At 42.6% G+C, this 27,015-nt stretch overlaps 1 protein-coding gene across 4 annotated transcripts in view; it reads left to right on the forward strand.

The window, feature by feature from the left end:
• Positions 1-27,015, forward strand: part of LOC126564842 (beta-ureidopropionase) — a 300,108-nt gene that overhangs the window by 226,469 nt on the left and 46,624 nt on the right. The window contains exon 1 of one of the 4 annotated variants that reach the window (XM_050221960.1): positions 375-388. The exons of the other annotated variants lie outside the window; for them this stretch is intronic. The gene's annotated coding sequence lies outside the window, so the exon portion shown is untranslated. Of the gene's footprint in view, positions 1-374; positions 389-27,015 lie in introns of those variants that run through there. 4 annotated transcript variants of the gene reach the window in all.

Below are 27,015 nucleotides of genomic sequence, written 5' to 3' on the forward strand. Positions count from 1 at the left end.
TCATGACAGCGGCTATATCCTCCCATTTCCTGTTCCTTTTGTCGGATCATTTTGGGATCTATTTTTCCACTTCTCTGTTCACTGCCCGTGTGCTCGTAGCTCGTTCCCTTCGAGCCTGGTTTGGTCCTAGGTGCTTGCTATCTACACCATTCGATCTGCTGGCAAGAAACACCTCCCCTACATTGTCCCGAAACACCCGGGCAAACCCTGGGCAGAATGATTAATGACGGTCCATTATTACTGTAACATTTCGTCGATAATGTTTTGGCTATACAAATTAGTTCAGCATGACAATCGGCAGTTTTTCTCACACGGGCTACTCGGCTGGAGAAGCCTCTTTTGTGCCACATGAGCGGTCTGTATCATCGACCACCGTGTGTGTGTGTTTGTGAGTGTACACACGGATATCGTGGCGTCATCGTGCATTATCCATCAGCCTGATGTAACATGACATCTCGACACTATTACGGAACGCACCAAATACTGCCACCATTTATTATTTTGTTGGGATTTGTGGGATGTTGCTACGCGCTACATTTATTGTACTAAGCGTGACTGCAAGTGCTAGGTTATGAAATATTATTTCTATTTCGATGACAGTAAGAAGGACGGAAGATCAAATTCATATTTTTTAGTTAAAAATACGCTAAAGCTAGCACAAGTTATAGCTTTACTTAGCACATTGGACAAAACAGTAAAAATAGATCGAAATAGCTGTTAAAAATAATACTGCTGCGATCGATTTCTAATACAGTCGACATACTATACGTGCTGCCAGATAATAATTCAGCATTCAACCTTCAAATACTTTTCTAAAGATTACTGATTTCTTCTTTCCTTTTACAACACAACTTCCATTTCCCTAAGTAAAAGCAGCAGAACGAACCACAATGACTTTCAACAGCTTTTTTTAGCCTTTAAAGAACATCAAATTAATTATACGTTACGAGCTACTGCATGGTTCGGTAATCCGTTTGGCTACCGTTTCGTTGCGGTGGTGGCATTAATCGTCTTCGAATAAGCTTATCCGGTAGTCCTGCCTTACTTATCGCATTTTCTCCTTCTATTGGCTTTTCTTACACGGCAGCAGCAAATCGGCTTTTTGATGTTTCAACCATGACGAGTGAAAATGTCAAAAAAGAATTAGAGACAACATCGCTTCCCTTCTTGAATGACGCTGCAAGCATTGGAAACCGAGTGGCAGTTCTTTTGCTATGCCGCCTTGAGTCATAAACGAACCTCTGTGTTGATTGAAATTCTACTCCTCGTACTGGTTTTGGTGTGTGCGTGCGTGTCTGTAGCTGTTTACAATGTTGTTGTGTTTTTTCTTTTTTCATCCGGCTTGATTGACAGCCGTTTTAAACAATTTATACTACCGTTTCGACCCGATTTCGTGCCCTCACGATCAGAGAAAAGCTCCGCAGCTCAATGATGATCGCTGTCAAACGATCATTCGCACCACGATCAACGTATGCTTTTCTCATGTTTGTCTACGCACTGGATTCTTTCTACGGTTGATGTCTTTGATGAAACGGGTAAATGGATGGATAGAATAATAGATTCTGAAGGAATCGGACCTGTACATTGAAGCTTGTTACATCCGTAATACGGTTGTTCAAAAATAAACAATCAACTTCCAAACCGGCATGACATGACTTTGTCCCACATTGCGAAGCGAAACCGCGCGCAAGATTCGTGACTCTATTCATCACACTTGCTCAAAGTTCTACGCGCGAGCATCCAGTCAAGATTGATGAGTGTGAATAGAGTTTCTGATACTGCTGACGATAATACTCATCACAGGCAGAAACTTACAACAACAAAAAATTCACACACACACACACGCAAAAAAGCACCATAACGAATCGGTACACAAGCGGTTGGCGGTTGTTCGCAAACAGTTCGGGGACAGGTGGTGCCGTCGTGGTTCCGAAGGAAAGACGTTCTATCAGACATCGTTTCTACTAGATAGAGAGCTCTAGAGCTTCAACAAGAGCTCATCAATAGCAATAACAAGAGTCAAAGGAAATAAACCATGGGCTTTGAAGCAGCGACCAAAGAAAAAAAGGTTCGGCTTACAAACTTTTGTTGATTCAACACTCTCTCTACTTCGTTTTGGCAGCGGGGCATGCCTGAAAATGACACCCGAACACCGAAATGATTAATGATCCAAAGTACGGAGTCTACTTTTCAACAGCAGAGCAGCAGCAGCAGCGGCAACTGCTGCTGTCGCTGCGCTCACTCCGGAACCTTTTTGCCACCTCTACCAAGCAAAACCGTGACATTGCGGAAACGGCTTCGTGTACGCACCCCTGGCGAGGCGGAAAGAAAGGCATCTACCAGACACCGACGTCGGGAAAGCGTCGTACAAGAAGGACTACATTTGTCTTGCGTACGCTCATTTTTCATCCATTTACTTTGGGGTTGCTTCATTCGGCTGTCAGATTTACCCGTATCCTCTTCAGATCCTCGGAACCATTTACGTCGCCACCGGAACGGACCACCTGCTATCTAGATGGACACTTTGACACTGTTATTATTCACTTTTCAGGCGCAGAAGAGAGAGAGAGAGAGGGATAAAAAAAACAAACCCAAAACCCAGTCTCTGCTAACGAGATCCTCTCCCTAGTCAAACGCTGCAGGCACGAGCGATGGCACACCTTCGTGTGCACTTACTATAATTTCTCAATCAAGAACATCATCAAACAAACTAGTGCTAAAGCAAAAAGATGATGAGATACCATTTTTTTTTGGTTCTTCTTCACAGTGAGTGGTTTTGCGTCTCGGTCACATTTCCAGCACCAAATGACAGCCTAATCATGTCCGCTGCTATCGGCTTCATAGTTTTCATTTCACTCCTACCAGATGAACTTCGGACAGTTTCCAGCGGAGTGTGTACGCTCATCAATAATATTCACTTGCATGACGGATTTTCACCCATTCTACCACCCCTTCCAGCATCACAGTTCAGCAGTTGATGATTGATGAAAGGAGTGAAAACGTGTTCGCAATTCACTTTAGTAATCAGCTGAAAGCTAACTTTGTTGAGCAGCGATCTTTTAATGTTCGGTGATTTTGTTCGGCAGAAAAACAAAAAAAAAAACACAGTAGCCGCACAGATCCTAAAAGCCTACACTTGCTAGCTATTCGTGGCCAACCAATATAAATGATTAATTCGTGAGCCTATCAACAGCGCACAGGGCTCACACTTTCACACCCTTGATCCTAGTTGAACCACCAACGATCTCGATGCGAGATTATTCGTTGATCTGATTAATCGCCCACGGTTCGTATAACCCACACGCGCTAGCCATTCATCCACCAAAGCATAACAATTTTTGCAGACGGTACCTTTGAGTGCTCGGTTTCGTTGACAAGGCATGGATTGGATTACCGGACCCGTTCAGTGTGTACGCTGCTCGCCACCGGATTTATTTATTTACAGTCCGAACGGAAGGACCAGGGCGCTGACACTCGCTTGACAGCTGATTTTGTCGTGACGATTAGAGAAGTAAGCTGTACACACACACACGGTGCAACCCCAAAACGGTGGGGGCGAAGCCATAGCAACTAACGCATTTGCTTTGATGTTTCGTTGTATGGCTTGACATGGTGGCAAGTGATGGCAAATGTCAAAAATTTTAACATATCTACGTGAACATGCGATCGGGTCTTGTTATCGTCTATCTAAGTGTCAACTAAACACGCAAAGCTTCTGGGCAGCTCCAGTGGCGCTTAAATGTTGACCAGCCGTCCGCTTGCTCAAGTATTTGAAGGACTTCTTCGGGTAAAAACAATGCACCGCTTAGCAGCGGACAACTTAAAACCGTGCACTCATGTCGAGGATTTGTGTCGCTTTGTGTTCTTTATACTACGCAAGCACATACACACACACACACACGCGCGGTTAAGTAACTTAGAATGAACCGGTGTAATGATGGAAGCCCACTTGTAAACTAATCCTTCCGATAAGTACCACCAAAACCAGTACGGCACCATCGCATCGCCAGGTTAAGGTAAATTGCCACCTGCAGCGATTTTCTCGATAATTCTCTTAACAGTACGAGTACAGGGAAACCTTACAAGAAGCGTGCAATGAAGGCTATACAAGCGACGGCGGCCATTAGTGACGCGAGTGCTTATTCAGTGCGCTCGCTTCGAAAAATGCTGAAAAGAGCTTTAAACGAAACGAACAAACAAAGCTCAGTAGAGGTGTGGAGGGCTCTCGGCTTCATTATGAAATGTCAATATGCATTTCAAACCGAACACTTTTTACAGCAAACAATCTGTTTAATCTTCAATTTGCATAAGTAAAGTCATCGTTGAGAGGGCTGGGTCTCTTTTCATCCACATGCAAAAACAGTTAACCTTTTCCACAAATCGGTTTATCGGTTGATGTCGGATGAAATTTGGATGGAAGAACAAATTCAAAATGTTCCTCTATATTCTGTACCATATTAACTTCAAAATAGTCATGATTTGTCATGCTTGACTAGCTGGAATCGTAAACAGCAAATTCTTGTTCTCATTGCTAATGGCGTACTCTAGTGACTATAGGGAATGAATGTTGCCTGCAATCAAATTGCTCGCACACAAACATTAATAGACAGTTGAGAGAGAAAAAAAAGCAAGATTGATGGTAAAGCAACACCAGCATGATACATGTAGAATGCAATGCTGTACAAAAAAAAAAAACTACCCACGGAAACCGCACCGAAACATGGGAACAGATTAGTCAATATTCTTCATCCTAGACCTCGTTTATTACAACATATCAATCAGTCAAATGGCAGCAGAGTGGGTATCAAAACACTCATTCATCATTCTCCTTCCGCTGTTTGGACTAGGATCAGATGGGTACGAAACATTATGACTGCCATATCGGGCCACGTTTGTTTCCACGTTCTGCTTGTCACGGCCCCGGTGGCAATGGCTGTTTGTAGAGGGTAATGTGCATACGTGAGTCTAGTGTGCGTGTGTTTGCGGTGTTGAGCACACCATAAACGGACCACACGTTTGCGCTGCTCGGTAAGAAATTCATCACCATTGTGTGGCATATGGAGAAAACTAGCGTAGAAATGTTTTCCTACGCGTTTTAGAGTAGTTGGTAAACTTCTGTTTTCTTTCTGTTTTCTTTTTTTTTTTTCGCTCGCTCACAATTGTAATGATCATCAACAACAATGATCGCAAAGAAAAAAAACAAGACATCAGCCCGTTTGCCACATTCCGTGGGAGGTGTTTTCGGAGGTGAAAGAAGGCAATCATTCATAATCATTCGTGCGTTTCGACATCAAATGGCGCACATTCTGGCGTTTGCTGCAAACATATTACCATCTTGGAGAGCGAGTTCGATGAAGACTTCCGTGCTGGTGTCCAACCGCCTCCAGTAACACCGCTTCTCACAGCATGTCCTCATTATAGGATGCAATACTTCAGCTCGTTATTTTTTATTACTTGCAATGTCCGCAATCGCGCAGGCACAAAATAACGATCGAAGGAAACACCACGGAACGTTGGCAAAAACGGAAAGGAAACATGGTAGAAAAAAATCAAGCAAGTTATTCTAAAGTACATTACCTCAATCACCAACACAGCGATGTCGAATGCAACCGTTGGTTGAAGAGATTTATTTCCTTTTCTCATCTTCGATTAAGCTAATTCTTGTTACGAAATTAATTAAGAGGTATTTGAGCATGTTTCATTACCTAGTCAAGATAATTTAAATTATTTACCCGAATAGTGTATTAATTGTTATCGTTAAAAATATTCACTAAACCGATTTACTTTGAAGGTTTTTTATTTATTTTAATTCAAATTGTCTGCCTCTCCGGGCTACACAATGCATATCCTTAAACTATGGAGAGGGGTGGAATTATGATGAGAAGTCATATAAGGTAAAGGATTTTTATGGAGTAAAGGTAGTGGATTCTAGAAGGCGGGTTCGGAAGTGGAAAATAGGAAAGTTGAAGTCGAACAGCTCGTGATCTCTGTTGAAAGAGACGCACCTCTTAACCAAGGATCATTATGGCCAAATACCGAACGGCGGGAAGCGATAAATATGGGTGGTCTATCACGAAGTCGACGAGAAGGGACATACAAGGGTATAGAAGATAGAAGTGAAGGAACGTCGAGTTCAGACGAAAGGATACAGGCGATGAAGTAGGACTGCGCGTGCGAATGGCGGGATCTAATATCTATTAGACCCAACATACGGCAGCGGAGAGAATATGAGGGCACAGGAACAATGTAACCGTGTAGAAATCTGCGGACAGCGAGGCGCCTAAACTTCCTCTGAAGCCTCTCTACTCTCTGCATAGCGGTTTCTCCGGCTGGGGTCCACCCTCCCGAAAAAGACGACACAACCTTTGGGGGGGCAGAGCACCAACCCAATTTTCAAACACCAAACAGAAAAGTCACTTAGAGAGCGTAGGAGAGATCGACAGTCAGAAGACGAAGACACGGGCAGAAAGATTTTGCTATCATCAGCAAAAAGAAGGTGTCCATCAGTTGGAAGTACATTGATGCAGTCATTGATGAATAGGGTAAAAAGGATAGAACTAAGTGCACTTCCCTGAGGAACGCCAGACAAGCCCACAATTTGACGATGAAAACGAGTGTTCCAATCTAACTGCATAAGATCGATTCGAAAGAAAGCACCCGATCCAGGACAAGATTGGCCTCGTCCAAACCCAAGTTTCTCCAATTTTGCAAGCAGTAGGTCTTACGGCAAACTATCAAAAGTTGCTTTGAAGTCAGTATATGTCAGTGTATAGTGTCTACTTGACGTTTACAGACAATGTTGGACATAATAACAGACACAAAACACATAAGATTTGCCATGCTGGTGCGGAGAAATGCAATTAGACATTACGGGAAGGATAAAGGATTGAACAAGGAATTCACACACTTCGGACATAGCACAGAGGATGGCAACATCACGGAAATTGAACGCGACTGAACAATCTCCCTTTTTAAACATTGTACAGATCCAGGCCGTTTGCTGAAATAATTGACGGAATCAAGAAGCAACAGAACTTTTGTTAAGCATATCTTTTGATAACGTGAAATCCTGCCTCTTCTCCTTATATGCCTTAGGTTTTACATCAGTTGCCTGTGATTTCTTTACATGACAACTTTTGCGCAGTTTATCTGCTTTCTTGTAATCTGGTACATCATGAGAAGGTTCACTTCACGAAGCATGGTTTCCCAAATCTCCCAATCCTCAGTAAGAAATCGAAAAATTTTCAGTTTCCTGAATTTATTTGACGGGCCCTGGGTTTTTGGTACCGCCCGTTTCCGATGTATAGCGCTGTTCTTGTAGTATTTATGTATAGATGAGAAAAAAAGGTGCGGAACCGTCAGCAAACAAATACAAAGAATCAAGAGAAAATTCTCGCGAACCAGAAAAGTGACAGTACATTAGAATCCTATTATTACTACTCTGTGCTAGAACTTATAGAAATACTGAGCTTATTATCGCTATAAGACCACTGGCTACTTACTGACCACATCTTCATCCTTATCCCATCCGCTGGTTAACCTCGGTTTGGAAATATTTTTCCTTCAGATCCGCAAAATAAAATCTCATTCATGTATTGTGAAACATGTAAATAGGTTAAACTGCTTCTCATTCTTCGTATTATTCATTTGTCAAACAAACAACCTCGATAGGTATTAGCCTATGATTTTGGGGTTCCTTGACTTCATTGTACTAAGCTGGATAACCAGTTCTGCATACGAGATCTGAATGGTCTGGGATACGATACTTAGCTTACCATATGAAATACTGAGGTAGCAACCACCTCTTCCACCGGACACGTCCAATCAATCTTATATTACCACCATAAACCTCCATCCGATGATGTCAATATCGTCCCAAGAAATTGCAGAGATCGAATGTAAATCGTGCCCTGGTTGTCAAAACACGCGCTTCGCATGAGACCTTCCAGAGCGATGTTGAACAGCAAACAGGAGGAATCTCGATGAGATTAGAACGATCTCGACAGCAAGTTCAACACTCTCATCTTGAACTGCACACCGTTTATAGAGATAAAAAATTTGGTCAGTTGTCGTTTTGCCTCCAACAAATCCAGCTTGGTAGCTTCCTACGAAATCTATAGCAAGGGGCACAAGTCTGCAGAATTCAGGACTGTGATGGCTCGGTAGTTGGCATAGTGGTTTAAGTGGTGGTTTAAATGTCTTACCTCATCAGTCCTGAGCGTTAAAATCTCGGATGACGATCTTGACGTCGTGTTATGAGTAGCGAGTTTAGTGATCCCTATGCACCTGCGTACAGCAATTGTCGTTATCATCGTCGTTGCTTCCAAGGTGCGAACTATGCACATTGATGGTGGTAAGATTAAAGAACCTTCCACCGAGCTTCAACTTGCCGAAACCGCGGGCTCTTATCTCGTCCGAAAGAATTCGGGGAACTTCTGGGTGTTGTGAGGGATCTACAGTTTCATGTCCCGAACGTGGACGTACTCAGTAGAAGTCGGATGTGGAGGGCCTATAAGATATTGCAAGAGCCGTCGGACCGTCGGTCACACTCATACAAAAGCGGTATTACTTAGTAGGTCAAGCCCGGTGGTATAAGCGACAGCGGCGCCGGTCTACAAACGTCAGGACCGGGGTTCAAATTCCATATGGACCGTCCTCCCGTAGTGAGGGCTGACTGTTCAACTACATGGTACCGGCAAGTCTAGTAAGCCATTCGATGACCTTAAAAGGTGGTGTGGTGGAGAATAAAGATTTCGGACTTACAATCGCGACGAGAACGGAACATCGTGATTGCTAACTGTGCGGACCAATATCTTTCTTTTATCTGACTGTCCAGGCAGTCTGAAGATTCTAGATGAGAATCTTCCTTACTGGAACGTTGGAGACATCGAGGCCTTACCCTTTGGTAGGGAAACTCTCGATGCTCATCGGCGGAGCAAGTCGGCCAGGCGACTTTGGATATTCAGAAGGAATATCCCTTATAGGCGGTCCAGTGGTGCACGCGACAACGGTACCGGTCTTCATACGGCAGGACCGGGATTCAAATCCCATCCGAACCGTCCCCCCGTAGTGAGGATTGACTATCCAACTACGTGGTATCGGCAGTGTAGTAAGCCATTTCGATTGCCAGCATGACCTTAGAGGACGTTAAGCCAAGAAGAAGAAGATCCCTTACAGGCATATTGGAAGCATTATCTATATCAGAAAGGCAGATCATTGTTCTGAACATAACACCCTGACTGAGGCTCAATTCGGGTTTAGGAAAGGACACTCCACGGCACATCAACTACAACACTTGGTTAACATCATAATCCAAGGCAAAAGCCGTGAATGGTCAACCGCTATAACGCTACTTGACATCACCAAGGCTTTTGATAATGTGTGGCACTGTGGGCTCTTGCATAAATTGAAAGCACAAGGTTTTCCAATTGACATTTTAAAAATAATTCAAAGTTACCTGTGTAACCGAACGTCAGCAGTACATTTGGGCTCAATAATATCGGAGCCCTATGCCAACAGTGTAGGTGTTCGACAGGGGAGTGTCCTAGGACCTCTCCTGTACAATTTTTACACCGCTGATGTCCCATGTTTAAAACAACACACACATCTTGCACTTTATATGCAGATGACACTGCAATTTTGTATAGATTTTCGGTCTATGCAAGGCGTCATTCTGGCCTCCAAAAGGGAGTGGATAACTACCTAAAGTATCTCAACGGCTGGAAAACACTGGTTAACGGTAGTAAAACGCAAACTATTGTTTTACCATATCGAATGCTCACTTTGGCTACAATTCAACGAAAAGTAAGACCTGTACTTATAAACTACACCATTGTTTCTTGGACCCCTATGGCACGTTATCTTGGCGTTACCTTAGACAACCACCTTACCTTTAAAGCACATATTGCAAACATTAAATGCAAAACATGTGGCCTTCCCCTTAGCCTATATCCTCTCAACAAGCGCAATCCTATATGGATCAAGCAAGACATCTGGGGGTCTTGCTCCAGCAGGAGTATGCTTGTTGTACAGAGGATTCAAAATAAATTCCTTAAAATGATCCTCAATCACCCTCCAAGGTATCGTACTGCACAGCTTCTCAACGAAGCTGGAACCCTGCCTATCAGGAATCAGATCACAAAATATCTTGAAAAGCTTCAATCTAAAAGTCTTTCATCCGAGTTTAGACTAATCCGATCCCTATTCATAGATGCATAGGTAGTAGAGAGTAATTTGTAAATATTGTAAATATTGGCTTGTTGTAAATAAGATAATATATATTAGATAGGTTAGATAGGCTAGGTAGGTTAGATAGTTTAAATAACATTACCACTACAAAAAATGTATGAGATTATTCCATTCACGAAGGCCTTAAGGGGACCTTCCACCATCAGACCTGGTTCAGGAAAAAGAAAAACTAAATTCATTCTTTTGGTGAATTTTCTCTAAATCCAAAAGATTCCACAGAAAACCACGGTGTAATCACTTACGAGAAGGAAACCTGAGTACTTGTTCAAATTGAGCTAAAATATGTAAATTGAATTATTGTCAAATAAACCCTATTTTTGTTCTTAAAAAAAAGACATGTTGGAGGTTTGATGTCTTACCTTGGGTAGGGGGACACTTAATCCTCTAGAAAGAATTGAATGCAAGGTTTAGCTTGTTGTACCTTCTCTATAGACTGCTCTCTCTGGATCTCGAAGGCTTCCTAGACCACTTTATTTATACCCAATTAATTACCCAATAGTTTTTGGTCGTTTTTGTAATCAAAAATTATTCGTTATTGGTTTTTCTTTTTGCTATTGCGGTGCGATCGATTGCTGCATTTGCAAGAAATGTGTCGCTATTATTGAATTGATCGATGTTTGAATGTTCATGTTAAGACGTTCACTTGATTAAAATAGCTTAATGCACATTTCTTACGTTCTTGACTAATGCAAGTTATTTGTTACATTGGTGAATTTATGCTCACCGTATAATGCTATGTAACGCTTGCTAAATGCGAGATAGCGTATACTCTAGTGAGATGATCAACAGATATGCTACAGTGGTTAAGCCAAGTAGAAGGTTAGGTAAGGTTAGGTTGATACCACGTAGTTGGATAGTCAGTCGTCACTACGGGGAAACAATCATGATGGGATTTGAACCCCAATCCTGCAGTGTGAAGATCGGTGCCGTTGTCGCCTCACCATCACCACCACCACCACCGCCCTTTTTTTTCTTTCTTTCGATTAAAAAAAAAAACCTCACACCGTTTGGCTTTGCGACGCACAAAAACACGCTGCTTCTCGGGCACAATATATCGTGGAATTGAAACATTGCTCTGTGTCCTAGTATAATTTATTTTAATTGAGCATTACCAATCGGTATTCTACAGATTTCAGCAACTGACACCGCTACCATGCCGTGTCTAATTATTGTTATTTCTCTCATTCATTGTATCATGCATATTTCAACGAATTTATGAACATTTACTTGCCGTTCCCCTAAACCAGCAATGGTAATCGTGGAATAATTTATCTTTTACACGGATGTGTACTTTTCCCCCTCTTCTAGAAGGGCAATAGCAAGGGTAACACCACATTGCCGGTAGTTTTCTTTGTTTTCGTTCCCCCTGACCCTAGCGTTTGTATGATAAAAAAAGAGGTGTAATTTCATGTGTAAACCACTTTTAACACATCCAACAGTTAATCTCTGCTTTTTCGGATATTCGCTAGGTATGGTAAAAAAAACACACACACTTCTTACGCACTTCGTTTGGATTCCCTTACTTTAGACGATGCGTATAAATTATATCCATTTGCTCGCATCGTTGCAAACGAAGCATCTAAGATTGTGTTTTCTATTTGCTCTACCTTTTCCCCTTTGATTTGTTTTATTTTTATCATCTTTTTTTTTTGTTTTTTTGTTCGACAAACTTCTTTCGCTTCACTTTGAACAAGAAATTCTTCCTTTATACCGGAACCGGTGTTACATTTGAACGCGAACGCGAACGATAAAGTATTGAATTACTTGTTGCTTGAGTACTGCTGCAAAAGCAATCTCTCCCCCTGTCGGAACCATCCACTGTAACCGCACGGCCCGCTTTAACGGCGACTAATTTATTAGAACTGTGCGACCAGTCACCGTAACCGCAAAAAAAAAAGATCACACAAATCACACTAGCACAGAGAAAAACAAATTCATAACTGTCCGGGTGAAAATTGTTGCTACTGTAATAAATTATTAAAATTATCGCTTGATGTACTTTTAATGCAAATGATCAAACTAAATACGATAAATGCTTCCCTCCTTGCGAACGTTACTAATGATCGCCTCGTTAACAAAGATTCTGCATACAAATGGTCTACAACGAGCTGCATTTATAATTTGTGATTTACAACCGCTTGAAGAATGGGTCATTTGGGTGTTCTTAAAGTGTACAAAGAGTAGTCAAAATTTTAAACATTTTCGGCACAAAAAAATTTCTTCCAAACCTCCTGAAAGCGCTGCACAAAAGCATGGCATCGCTGTGTTTATTTTGAGATGGTGTTTTGCTTGCCTGCTGCTTAATCGCTTGTGGCTTGTGTGTACCGACACTGCTGTTTTGCCGCATAACCGTCGCTCGCATTACAGCTGCTCAATGCGGTCGCCGTGACTAATCATTTGCATCAAAGTATAGCGTACATCTCAGGGCTCACAACACAATCGATAAACTCCGAACTTAATTAACGCTTTGCAGTGCAGAAATCATAAATAATGCTTCCAAATGAATGATAGTGACTGTGGTTACAAATTACTTACAATAGCACATCCAAAACAAGTCCAGCGCCACATGCATTAACCATACGGCAGAATGTGTTTGTAGCTTACCAAAGCGTCATCATCCCCTTCGTTGCCGGTAATTCCTGTTCATTGCCATAAGCGTGTGCATGCAACACCGACGAAGGTTGCTAATTTGCATAGACCATTTTCGTTCACCCAACGGCAAATGACACATTACAACGCTTCATACAAATTTCCACTTAGGGCCCGGACCCCGGTGTACTAGCCGCTCTTAAACATAGTTATAAAAGTTGTTCGGCTAACAACCATATTGATTAATGATCCTCCCGATCAGCGTCGTTGTCGTCATTCGTAAAGTGGTGGTGTTGGTGGCAAGAAAACGAGTAGTTGGTAATCGTGCACCTCCCTCCCTGCTACATCCTACATTCCGTTCCTTGTTCAACTTTTTTTCTTTTTCTTTTTTTTTTTTTTGCACCCCAACTCTGCTCAGCCAGTCGCGTTTGTGTGCGCATAAATTTATCGCTCATGAAGGCTATGTAATGTCACACTCATTAATACGCAGCCCGTTCTCCCGGTGCGCAGCAACAACAGGTGAGTAAATTAGCAAATAGTTTATGCACATTCGCGGCTGTCCCCTCCCCCGTTCGCTGCCCAATGTTCCAGCGTTCTGCTCTACTCCACACCAGTGCGTTTTATGCCGTACCATCCGAACCGGTATCCGGCCGGTACAGTGCGTCTAGTGCTGGAGAGATTTCTTCGCATCGCACCAGCCGTCATGCTTTGGCTGCGTTCGAGCATTGAGTGCGTTTGTGCCTTTACACTTACCTTTGTCTGTGTGGCTGTTTAGTTATGCATACAGTGCATGATTAAAGGCATTCTTCATGCGACTAGTCATGTCATGTTTCTGTGTTGTGCGCGAACACGATAAACGTGTCGTTGCAAGGATATCGCGATAAAGTGTCTCTACCGCTTCTTTACACTACTGCTGCAACATTCGCTCGAGCGCGGCGGGACGGCCACCGGGGTTTCATTAGGTTCGGCCTGTTTCACTTCTCGCAGTCGTGTCACTGAAAAGAATTACCGGCTGTCAGAGCTGTCAGTTTGCTGCCCATTCGGTTCGAGCCGCTAAACGCCGAACCTCACCGGACGAACGAGCGGACGGACGAAAGGACGGAGTGGACAGGCACAATTTACATCCAATCATGGTCTTCCTCCACAAATCACACACGTGTACATTTGCAGCACGCAACCGGGAGTAATGAAGATATACATCGACAGCCCGTTCGTGCTCATGGCCAGTGCGTCGTCGAACGATCGATCGAGCGATCGAAACAGATCGTTCATCGTTAGTCGCTGATAAAACCGAACTAAAGCTAATATTCCCACCGCACCGCTTGCAAAAGGCGCCAATGAACATCGGTCCGGCGGCATGCGGGACGGGGAGCGATCTCGAAAGGTGTAGGAAGAACAGATCGTGTCCGACGATCAACAGGCACGCCGCGCCAGTGCCCGGACGCTGCGGTGTCTTCTAGCTCTAGCGGTGTGTGTGTGTGTGTGTTAAGGTCTGTGTTTTTTATCGGTTTTTCGATTTCACTTAACTAAGAATGATCGCGGCGGCGATTAAGAGCTGTCCGTGCGCGCCGATCCAACAAACGAGCGCGGGCCATAAATTATGCGAATGAAGTTACAAAAGAGTAACAACCGTAGATTATCTTAACCGGCCAAACGCTCACAGCCCATCGTCGCAGTCGTCGTTGTCGACCGTATCTTGAAGGTTTCCCCATAATAAACCACCTCCACTGTCAAGTCTCTTCTACCGCTCGAATCGACTGCCCGAACCGTTCGCTTACCCAGCGGCAGTAAAACGCGATCGCTGATCGCTCCATTCAACGTTGCCATTGCCATCAGCGTTCCCGCCGTCCCGGACAGTGTACCTTTTTAATGTATTCAACACAAACATATAAATTAATTTATACTAATTAAAACCGTTATTAAAGCGAATGAAGTTTCTATTTTGTAGCTCCATTCGGCGCAGCCGCCGATCACAGGGGACATGACTGAACAGAAGGAATCCCATCATCGACGGAGAGGTAAAAAAAAAATCACCCAACAGCAGCACCAGCACCCAGCACAGTACAACTAATAAGAACTCTCACCTCACCCTCTGCGGGTGCTGTGGCGATATCCAATCGACGGGACAGAGTGAGAAATAAAGGAAAAACAACACGGCGAAAAAAAAACTGTCGATAAAATTTACGATACACCATAAAATACAAATATTTCACGTAATTTGATATTTCTCCAAGTTCATCTATAAACGTAATGAGGCAATTAATTATTCCTGTTTTATTGGGGAATATATTTTATTTTGTCATAAATAAAGACACGCTGCTGAGCTAAACGAGCCACGGCGAGCATTCATTTTGTGTGGTGTTGCTGCTGCTGCTGCTGCTGTTGATGGTGCTGCTGCTTCTGCTCGTTTGTACGTGTGTTTCCTTGGTGTTGCTTTTGTACGTGTGATGTGTTAGTAAGCAACAGCAAACGAATGAGCGAGAAAGCATTAAATGTGTACGGGGTACGATGAATGCGGGCAAAAGACAGCACGTTCAAATTACTCGATCTTCAACCAACAACAATCGGCCCAGTGGGAGTTATGTTTATATAGTTAGCAGTGAGAAGCAATACGCATTGGAAGAAGACGCACACACACACACACACACAAAGCACGTAAATGAGCGACGATGAAACGATTGGAATGGCCCCAACCGGGGCCAAGACGATAAATTTAAGCAGCAGAAAAGGAGCGACCATTTCGACGGAAATTGCTGTTTCCAGCTAATAAAACCCACCGCAAACTCCGGGTGAAACGGGTCGGATGAAAACGAAACGACATCCCCCCCCCCCACCCCATTCTGCCCGTTGATCCCGGCGGGGTATGCTATGGGCCGGGTGCCGGCAAAGGGTTGCTGCTTGTGGGTGCGACATCGTGCGTGCTGTGCGAAACTTCACAATCGTACAAATATTGACACTATGCACACCGAGGGTGTTCTTGACGATTCGTACAACAAACGCAACATGGATGATAATGTCGATTGTAAGTATTTATCACACGCAGACTCGAGTTAACAGGGAGCCGCGAGTTTTGAAAGTACATTAAAATGGTAAATGGACCACGTTACAACAGCTAAAAATAAGGCATTTAATGTAGGTAAAGTATGAACATAATTTATATTCTTTGTAAACTTTTTAAGCGATTCATACAGCGTTTGAATTTTTTATTCCTTTGCAAATATTGCTGTTATAGTTAGCTTTATTCAGTACGGGTAGAAGAAGTATGTGTGAAAAAGATTAAAAGTATGTTTACCCTAATTTAGTCGTATAAACATTCCACTTCAGTACAGCTAGTGTAGATCCACCAATCTCTAACCACCCATTGACTGAGACACATGCTGGAGATGAAGGAATCAAAGGAGGCTGTGTTTGTGGAAAGATCGATCTCGCGCACACGGTTGCAGTTACGGTTGACAGGACGAATGAATAAGCACTTTGATGGCCCATCGCACGATAATACATTATGGCGGATACCGAAGAATGGCTCTGTCGATGGCGGTACTTTATTGGTAGGAAAAATGATAGTCACTCATTAATCTTCGTTTGTGTCGGGAAACAGAGCCAGTGACAGGAATCCAATTGCTGTTCGTTTTGGTGACAATCGTTGCGACATTCGGTCGTTCATGTCGGTCACATCAGCAGCACCACTGAAAGAGATTTTTTTTTGTGGAGGTTGTTTTTGAAGTGATCAGTGATTTGCGCTAATTTAGTTGAAGTTTGAAACTCAAGTGACGCATGTTGGGAGTTGATTAGTTTATCCGTACACACATAATACTTGTTTGCTACATATCGTTTTGATGGGTACTTTTTTCTTTTACTTTACTAAATTTATATGTCAACTCATCTAAGTAGTTTCGGACACTAAACAACATAACATTAGTTTATGAAATTCCAAAACACACCCTCCCCTTTTCATGTCAAAATTTCATTTCAAAATAAACGATATTTTAATGTAATAAATTACAACCTGCCCAAGTAAAACGATTGCGTTTGTCCCATTTATCATCACCCTAGAACAACGCACCGTGGCAAGGGCCGCAAAACACACGCTGGTAGAGCAACTTAGGCCAACTGGCTAAATAATCTAAATGAACTATTATATTTCACGCCGTTGGAGATCGCCACAACTGTGCCTGCCTGCCAGCTGGATGTTACACTTCGTGGGAAAAGCAACTTAAAAAAAAAACTGACAGCTTCTTCTGCTACTCATGTCGCTACTGACAACGTGATTTAGCACAGTTGTGAATAACGGGAGCGATGAGATCGGCACGCCTGTGAATAGTGGATGAGTTATCATTATTTGTCCCATGACAGTTGGTTCGCAGCACTGTCAATGGTGATTGCTAGGATCCGCACACACACGCACACCTTCCTACGCCCAGGAATGCCTATCTTCGACTGCTTGCCAGCGTGACGAGTAGGTAAGAACATAAGCCAATGATGATTGGGTGTAATGAAATTCAGTTGGCAGTAGTTAGTATTGACGTGACTGGAATAAATTGTGCTCCAAACGATACTGACATTAATGCATTAGTTACGCGCTGCGCATCACAGAAATGACGGGAAGGTGATGCCATAAGCACTGTAGACACGATATTTCAACGAAAAAACGATCCTCCTCCATTCGTTTGTCATGCTACGGGTAGAACAGGTGGATACGGGCAACTACGCTGGTGACAAGCAAACGAGCTGTTTACGGATATGGAAATGTGCTTCATAGATCTTAGTGCTGGTGACATTTAGTATCGTACAATGAATGGTAAAAGTAAAAGGACTTCGTTAAAAAAAAAACTCTTACAGAATGTTGTAAAAAAACTATAGTAATTTTACTTAGTTAGTCACTGTTTTCAACACAGTCTGCAGATTTTCCGGTGGCGACAGTTTTCACAGAGTTTTTTTTCCGGCCGAAGAAGAATAAAGCAATTAAGGATTGACTATGAACTCTTAAAGTTGTAGAGCCATAAACCAGAAGAAGCTGAAGATTTAAGTCCAACATTCATTTGCTACAATCTTGCTTTAGGAACCCTATGCAATGATCTATGGAAGAAACATGTTTCCGTCACTGACATATTTGTTGTGTTTCGAAAACAGTTAACAGTCCGCATTTAACCGAGTATTCCCGGGATAAGGCAAAGAATAAGGAGGATAATGTTGACAATACGGCATTCTACAGTTAAAAATGAATAAATAAAAATTAAATGTTAGCATTAAGGACATCACAGAAAACAACAATACTTAGTTAGACAAAAAACAGTTTAAATAATATGTAATGCAAAACAAACCAAAAATTCATTGGAGATTTCAACAATATTTTTGTATATAGCTCGCTCTTGCCACTAAGCAACGGTTTGTCACCAAACCATGGCATCAAGTTAGAAGCATCGCTAGACGTCTAAGAAATGGGTGAAATGTGGATGCTCATAAATTTTACCGCGCGGTGACAATAATGCTGCAAATTTTCATCCAGTCCTTCACGCTTCATGGGCTCAGGTCGAGAAAGCTATTATGATTATACTCCTATGCTTACTTTGTCTTTCCCTGCCATGAATCTTTGTCGGCATCTCGGTTCTCTGTGTGTCCCCGGTCTCTTCGGTGCTTCATACTTCTTTCAACATTAACGCCAGAAGGGATGCCAAGTAGGCAATCGGAACCAGTTGGTACGGACTTGGAGAAATAAATTTTCCTACGGGTGGCTTATGGACAGCAATAAATTCAAATTACTCGTCAACCGTTGTCCAGCTCCGTGTCTGCTGCACACCAGTTTATCCACCGGTGCTGTCTAGCGTAGATCGTGATTTTTCGGAAACCAGACGGACGGAAAAACACAACACCTTTACTGGTGCTCTACACTACTGCTGCCCTTTCTTTTTTCAAGTAATTCTGCGGCCGGACAGACGCAAGTTTTTGTTGTTTTTTTCGTTTCTTCCTCTGCCATAAATAACGTATAGTAGCCAAAAGTTACGCTCTGTAACTGTCACATTAGAAGGTTGGCTTCGCCTGTTTGAAGAGCCGGCGTACCATCCACAAAAGTGCCGCAATAAACGTCACTCCTACGATTTATGTATTAAGCCAGCATCGGTTTGAAGTTACCAGAACCAGTTTTGAAGTATCGTTCGTACCTACACGCTTGTCATGTCTTAACCGTCATAGCTGTACACTACAAGAATAGGAAACATCATTTTGTAGCATAGAAAGCGTATTCTAATTTAAATTAAATAGATGTCGGTAAAATAAAATTGAAAATATGATTTGATGACCACTAGGACACTGCAATATAATATTAATATTATTTTTGATTTGAGTATAATCTTTAGAACACTTTCTCAATTAAAGTACTCCCATACCTGTGAATCGTATGTTCAATGGCCTTTGAAGACAAATTCTAAACAAAAACAAACAACAGCAGCAACCAAAACCAGTTTTTTTTTTTTTCAGATCAATCAGAATCAATAAACACATTTCTTACTGATTCTAGATTGTACACATTATATTCAATAAATAAAATGTACATTTGAAAAGTGGTAGGAAAATAAGAAACATTCAATTTGACACGTCATAATACTAGGTGCGCCAATAAAAAACGGCCGTTTTTTATTTATTTTATTTATTTATAATTAATAATGACGGTCCAGTGCCGTATTGTCAACACCGCTTGTGTTGAGTAAATTTTATAATCATCTTGATAAGGCATTTCTTCCTTATTCTTTGCCTTATCCCGGGCATACTCGGTTAACGGCCGTTTTTTCATAAGTTTATTTTTTCTTGAGGCATTTTTATTTGTAGAAATTGGGCCAATCAAAGTTATTATTTTCTTCCACCTGTCGGGTAAATCTCGGATTCCTTTTCGGAAAAATGATACGTTTTTCGACGCAGGTTTTCCAGGTTTTCAACCAATTCTGCATCTGTTCATAAGAGGAGAACTGCTGGTCAGCCAATCCATGTGCCATGGATCGGAACAGATGGAAATCCGATGGTTCCAGATCCGGTGAATACGGTGGGTGCGGTAAAACATCCCCTTTTGAGGGTATTAAGGTAGTTTTTTACAGATTGCGCAACACGTGACGCAACACAATTGACGTGGAGTGATGAGTATTTTCGCTCGGTTTTAACTCATCAATTGTTTCCGGTAGCGTTCCCCTGTGATTGTTTCTCCCGGTTTCAGAAGTTCGTAGTAAATGACGCCAAGCTGGTCCCACCAAATATTCAGCATAACTTTAGAGCTATGGATGTTCGGCCGAGCTGATGATGTTGGGGTATAACCAGGAGATTCCCATGATTTTTTGCGCTTAGGATTGATCAACAAAATCCACTTCTCGACTCCCGTCACGATTCTGTGCAGGAACCCCTTTCTGTTGTGACGCTGGACCAGCAATTCACACATGAAGAGTCTGCATTCAATGTCCCGTGGCTTCAACTCGTGTGGTATCTATTTGCCCTGCTTCAGTATCATGTCTAACGCGTTCATCCGTGATGATATGGGCTAACGAGTTACACCAAGCACGGCTGCAAGCTCAAGCAAGCGTTTTTCAGTGATGTTCCTCCAGTAAAGCCGTCAATTCTTCGTCGGCGAACGTTTTGGGACTTCCTTCACATTGAGCATCCTCCAAGGTGAAATCAACGCTTCGAAAGCATCGAAACCAATCCCGACTTTTCTTGGCTCGAAACAAAACCAGCAACACCTCCCGCATAAGGCGCTTATTCGGCTCAAAACCAGACATTTTCAAGAACTAGGAACTTCAATTCGCACGAAATAATCGCTAATCTGTTTACACAGTTTGATTATGTCATTCCCGAACTTGATTTATGACGTTTGTAAACGTAAAAATCGCGCCACAGTCCACAGTGGCTCCAACGATTTCAAATCGGTCGTTATTTATTTGCGAACCTAACACTGCTGTGTCAGAAAAGTAAGGTGACACTGGATGTCAAATTTTGCGCGCCAAAAGAAGCTTCTTGTTATGTATGTTTTTGGCAGTTCTGCCACGTTTCAAGTCACAACATCAACCCAGCTAGGAGTGACAATTTGTTTTCGGAGCTGCGCCAAGTGTTTTTGTCCATATTGACCATATCCAAGTTTGTGGAGCAACGCGCATGTATCAAATTTTATTTGCGCAATAAAATAAACGCTGCGGAAACATTGCGGATGCTACAAAAAGCCTTCGGAGAAGAATCTATGTCGAAGAAAAATGTGTACAAATGGTACAGTGATTTCTAGAATGGCCGTGAGAAAGTCGAAGACGAGGAGAGTCCGAGAACCGTCCATCCACCGCGACCGACGATGCCCACGTCGTCCAAATCCAGGATTTGGAGGTCGACAATAGGGTGATTGACGATACGAGACCTTTCGGAAAGTGTTGGGATTTCCAAAGCCTCGGTCAACACTATCCTGAAAGATGTTTTAGGGTTGAAGCGGGTGAGACTTCAGTCTCGCCTGGTGACGAAATGTTTCAACCTGTTCGAAAAGCGGAATCGCGTCGAAGTCTGCAAAACGACCAGTCCAGCGAGTACCGTTCATCGAACGAGCCAAGGCTCAAGAAATCACGCCAAAGCCGATCGAAAATCAAGGTAATGCTGACAGAATTCTTTGATTACCGTGGGGTGGTTCACAAGGAGTTTCTTTCGAAGGACCAAACGGTGACCAAAGAGTACTATCTAAGCGTAATACGGCGGTTGCGGACCTTCATCCAGCGAAAGCGTCCAAATTTGTGAAAAAACAACAGCTGGTTTTTGCACCACGATAATGCGCCCTCCCATACGACCATCATTTTGAGGGAGTTTTTCGTAACAACTGGCACCCTTATTGTTCCGCAACCGCCCTATTAGCCAGATTTGGCATCAGCCGACTTCTGGCTGTTCAACAAGCTAAAAATCCGCGTTTTCCACCTGCTTCGTGGAGTAAGCGAAGAGGTGGAAGAAGTGTGTTGCATCGGAAGGGGATTACTTCGAAGGTGCTGACCTTTATTTGGCCTAATAAAAAAACCATTTAAGAAAAAAAAAACGCCAAGTCACTTTATTTTTCGGGCACAGTAGTACATGTAGAAAATTTTACCACCTTACCGCTATTGACTAAAGCTATCCATAAAGCTTATAAATCACACCTTTTTGTGGTGGAAAACTGGGAAAATATTCTTTTGCACCACACACCGCACACACTTCAAATCGATAAATATTGCGAACGTCACACATTTCATTCGTACTTGCACACACACACACACACACACACACACACACACACACACACACACACACACACACACACACACACACACACACACACACACACACACACACACACACACACACACACACACACACACACACACACACACACACACACACACACACACACACACACACACACACACACACACACACACACACACACACACACACACACACACACTCAATGCCACAAGAACACATAGCGTACTAAAATGGGTCAGCATAAAACTAGCAAACTTCAGCGTCAGTACATCCACTCTCGCCCATACTTGCCAGGCTAAGTGCCGAAGTGGCGACTGTGCCTTCGTATGAAATTTATCGCACCAAATGATGTATGATTATTATCAGATGGTTCCGTACGAATGGCTCGACTTTAATGGTATCATTTTAATTTATGTTTTTATTATGGTTCCACATTTTATGGCAGGCCATTTTTCAACGCAAAACTACCATTAACTCTCGCACCCTTCCCGATTTCCCGGCGATTTTCTTCTGTTAAGCATAAATAACGAGGGCAGCGTTTCATACTTCTGATACATTATGTGTCGTTGCGGCGCGTTACTGTAATAATGCACAATTTCATACATCGCAACATTTAATCGGCAGAACAATACCAGTTTCAAGTCTCTGGGCCATTCTCGATACAGCTCTGGATTAATATGCCTTGCGCCTGCAATGTCTAGCCATGGATAGAGGAGAGCCACACTAAGGCCTTAGCGTGATCGTTTCCTGAGTTTTGCTCGTGAGTTTGTGCGTCGTAACCCGTTGTCCCGGGAGCTGGCGAGCGCGTGTTCAACTGAGAAAGCGCGCCAAAATTCCTTTACCGAGCGGCCATAACACAACCCAAAACCATCATGGCGTCCGCCCGTGGAGAATGCGCAGTTTCCACGAACCGTGTTTTCGTTGTCCCGAAAGCCGCCCGACCGCACCACTACAGTGCCAAACGGCGCGGCACAACAGTGTACACGAGAGAAAGGCTGAGACAGCTGAGAAAATACCCAGCAGCAGTGTGCCTGGAACTGTGGCTCTCGCGACAAAAATCAACACTTCGGACAAATGTTTACCCAGCAACGGTATGTGTTTTTATTTGATTTTCAACACTGGTAGCAGTACTACCCGCGCCATCATACAACGCTGTGAAAAAGTTGTGTCAAGGATCTGGTTGTTCAAGATTATTTACACTTTACATTATCGGCATTAACAGTTGCGGGACGAACAGTAGTGAACATCCAAACGACATGAAACCGATTTCGAGAATAGGATAATCGTAATGCATCAACACTGATTACTCTAATGGACATCAATAATTGAGAGTCCAAGGAACGCATATGACACATTTGCCGTTGATTGCGGAGCGAATAATGTACCAGTTCCTCTTACACGTGTGACAATTATTAACGTTTATTACTGCCACCAGCAGCAGCAATTTGGCCAGTCCCCAAAGAAAAAAAATCAAAGGGATCCAACCCAACAAAACGCAAACCACCAACGATCGCCAGTAATAGCGAAAGAACTGCGACAAGAAACAACACAGGCAAAGCACAGAAACAAAACGCCATCGCGTACAAACACACCATGCAAAAAAGCAATATAATGGTTTAATTTGCATAACTTTAACAAAATGTAGATTTATGACCTCTAAAGTGATATAAATCTAGCTCAGGGGATTATATGGCAGTGATTTATATAGTTTTTATTCAGTTCAGCACGTTTTTCCTTCGCTCTCATACCATTCCGAGCCAGTTGGGTGAAGCTGCTGCCTGGGTGTGTAAAACTTGATGAAAATGAAAGCAACACAACACTCTAACCAGCAGAGAGAAGGCGACACATAAAATCTCGACCAGGCAAGATAAGGAGGGCAGAAAAAAGGGAAAGGGGCCAAAAGAGAAGCATAGAATGCGATATACAGAGAGAAAGAGAGGGAGAGCGCGAGACATACACAGGGAGAGAGTGTGACCTAGCACTACGATCGGATTGGCGAATAATGGGGAGTGAAACCAGAACCTTTTTGCGCTATGAATGAATGTGCCACCGTGATTACAGCTGTATCATAAATCTTGGCAAGCCAGTCGGACCCACGTTTCTGCTTTCGTGCATGAGCCATGTTCAAACGGCACCGGCATTCCATTGTTGTTGTTCGCCAGCTATTTGCTGCGGTCATTTCAATGTTCCACGTTGAGGCTTTGTTTTGATATGCAACCGCATCGGAAAACAATCCAACAGTCTCAGTCAGTTGCTGAGTGGTTTGTCAAAAACCACCAACCAGCTTAGACGATCCCGATCACTTTTGTTCAGGATTTCTGACTAAATTTAATAGCGCGCATCAGTAGCGCGATAAATTAGCACTCCGATCGCAAAAACTGATCGCAAAAAGCTTTGATTGGAGGGATTCAACACAGCACTGAGTCTCATTGACGGGTGATTTCTTTGCTATGGATTGTTGGATTGTGAGTGGATTGTTGGAGGCTCTCTTTATGACCGAGGCTGCCATGAGAGCAATTTACGCATTCTAGGAAGACCCGAAACTGCCAGATGTCCTATAATAATTTGGACACTAAACATATGCTTAATTTGCTCATGCTATGATCCTCCACTGTTGGTGTCATTCTCATGACATGATCAACCTCTGAGCTCCGGAGTCTGGCTTGTCTACAAGCTTCAAAATGCTGAGATCACCATTGAGCTTGCTTTTATAGTGGCTCCTCCATTTCCTTTCATAGTACATACGGATCACAAAACACAACTTTTTGACATTTTTCCACTCGAGGATTCCTCTCCATTGGACAAAGTCCGTGTTGCAGAGGCGTTAGTTAGTAATGGGACTATCAATGTTCTACAACATGCTTTAGAGATCCTCTTCCATTCTTTGTCGTTCGTTGTCTAATTCGGATTTAAGATTAGCTTAAATCAGGCTTAATAACTCAGGCCTAATAGGGCCACAAACAGTATTCGTCGTTAGCCTTATTTAGGTACAACAGACGCTTCTGATTTTTCACTTATCTCTTTTTATGTTCGCTCCCACAACCTTAGAATCCACGATCTCTTGTGTGTAGCACTTCGTCGAACGATTCCTAGTTTGTATGCGCCTCTTCAAATCCTAATTTACTTGTTTTGGTTTTAATTATTTTCTAGCGGCTTTCCGATCTCTCATCCACATCCTCATCCACAAACAAACTTCAAACTCTATATTATTCCATTTTTATATCATGAATTTGAGTTCAGTTTAACATTACATTTAAAAGATACATTTAAATATTGTCAGCGTGCAACTATACTGCGACTAGTCAAAATGACTGGAGAGAAATACTACCGGGCCGCCCCAAATCCCTTAGTAGGATTGGAAATTGGAAGTAAATTGAGCAAAAGGAGATAACTAGCCACTGTTCTTCATTTTATGGGGACCTGGAAGTCCTTCTGTCCTGCCAACTACAAAGATCTTGGAGATAGGAGGTCGGAGAAGACAAAATCACCGCAACGAACGGACATCATAAAACCTTGTCTGCGCGAAATGCTCAACCCTGAGCTGCCCAAGACGGAGTAGAATAGATTTTTTTCTTTTATTTATAGAGGTTTGATGTCATGTCAAACATGTCCTTGCATGTCAAACAGATGAGGCCTGGAATCGAATCGCTTCATGATTATTCCATTCGATTGCTGGCTACTATTCCCTCGGTTCGTGCCTATTTTGTTCTTGATGCAAACGATGGCTTTCGAATGTTTCCTGAATGCTAGGAGCTAGTATTCTAGTAGCATTAAGACGATCTGTAAGGGTATCATCTGCTACAAATGCAAAACTTATCTTCAATATGGTATTTTTAAAAACATTTTAAAATGTGCCTTTACGTGCCTGCTCACACAAAGCAATTTTTACTTTTCGAAACATTCAAGTGTTATTACGATCGCAACCGCTCGTGTATGACAAATAGCACTGCATGCAAGAGACGTTAATCATTCCGTTAATAGCACCTACGGAAGGGGAACGGGTTTCCAACAAATGCACAAATTATCGAAACGAGGATGCAGCATTCAAAACATAATCAGTAACTAACTTGTCAGACATATTGTTATCAGTTTTCAGTACGGTGTCATGTACATATTGTTATCGCTATGTTTCGTTATGACAAACATTAATTATGCACCCCGGAATCGTTAACGGAATCGGGCAAGAAAGCACGAAAGAACAGTGTACAAAAAGAGAGAAGGAGAGAGAGAGAGAGAGACAGAGAGAAAACATACCCAACTCTACTAGCCCGCTTGAAACGAATGGAGTGAAGAAAAAAATATTAACGAGCAACAATAATTTATACATTCTATACACACTGCCAAGCCGTGCTGCGTACGGTGGTACAGCATCCCATCTATCCATCCATCCATCCATCCATCCATCCGTTCGTCCATTCGTTTCGTTTGTTCGTGCGTCCTTCCCATGCGCTGTTCCGGTTTTGTGATGAATGATAACAAATGATTCTAAACTAAACGTGTTGAAGCTGTCTCATAAATCACTCGAATGACGAGTGACGGCTGGAAACCCGACCGGGACGAGAGGGGAAAAACGGATGGATTCATCTTTTATTTCACATAAACCATGGAAAGGGATTGTGAAACCAAACAAAAAAAAAACGGTATAAATATCCTGTATCATGCGATTTTTTTTTCTTTCTTTCGTTGAATGGCAAGAAACCAAGCTTTCCTGAGCCAAAGAGATGAAAACAATTTTTGCTTGTCAGAGCACTCTATTAAAAGATTGTATTACTCCCATCAAGAACTGCAACAGATTACAGTAGGGGCGAAACAAAAAAACGTAAACCCTCCAGGGTGGGACAGGTGATTTTAAACTAACTCTAGTGACCACAAATAATCGAAGCTCCTGATCGACTGTTTCAATGGTGATGCTGTTGCTTGAGCCGCTGAAATCAA

Source organism: Anopheles maculipalpis, chromosome 3RL (assembly GCF_943734695.1).
Source record: "Anopheles maculipalpis chromosome 3RL, idAnoMacuDA_375_x, whole genome shotgun sequence".
In the NCBI taxonomy this organism is placed as follows: domain Eukaryota; kingdom Metazoa; phylum Arthropoda; class Insecta; order Diptera; family Culicidae; genus Anopheles; species Anopheles maculipalpis.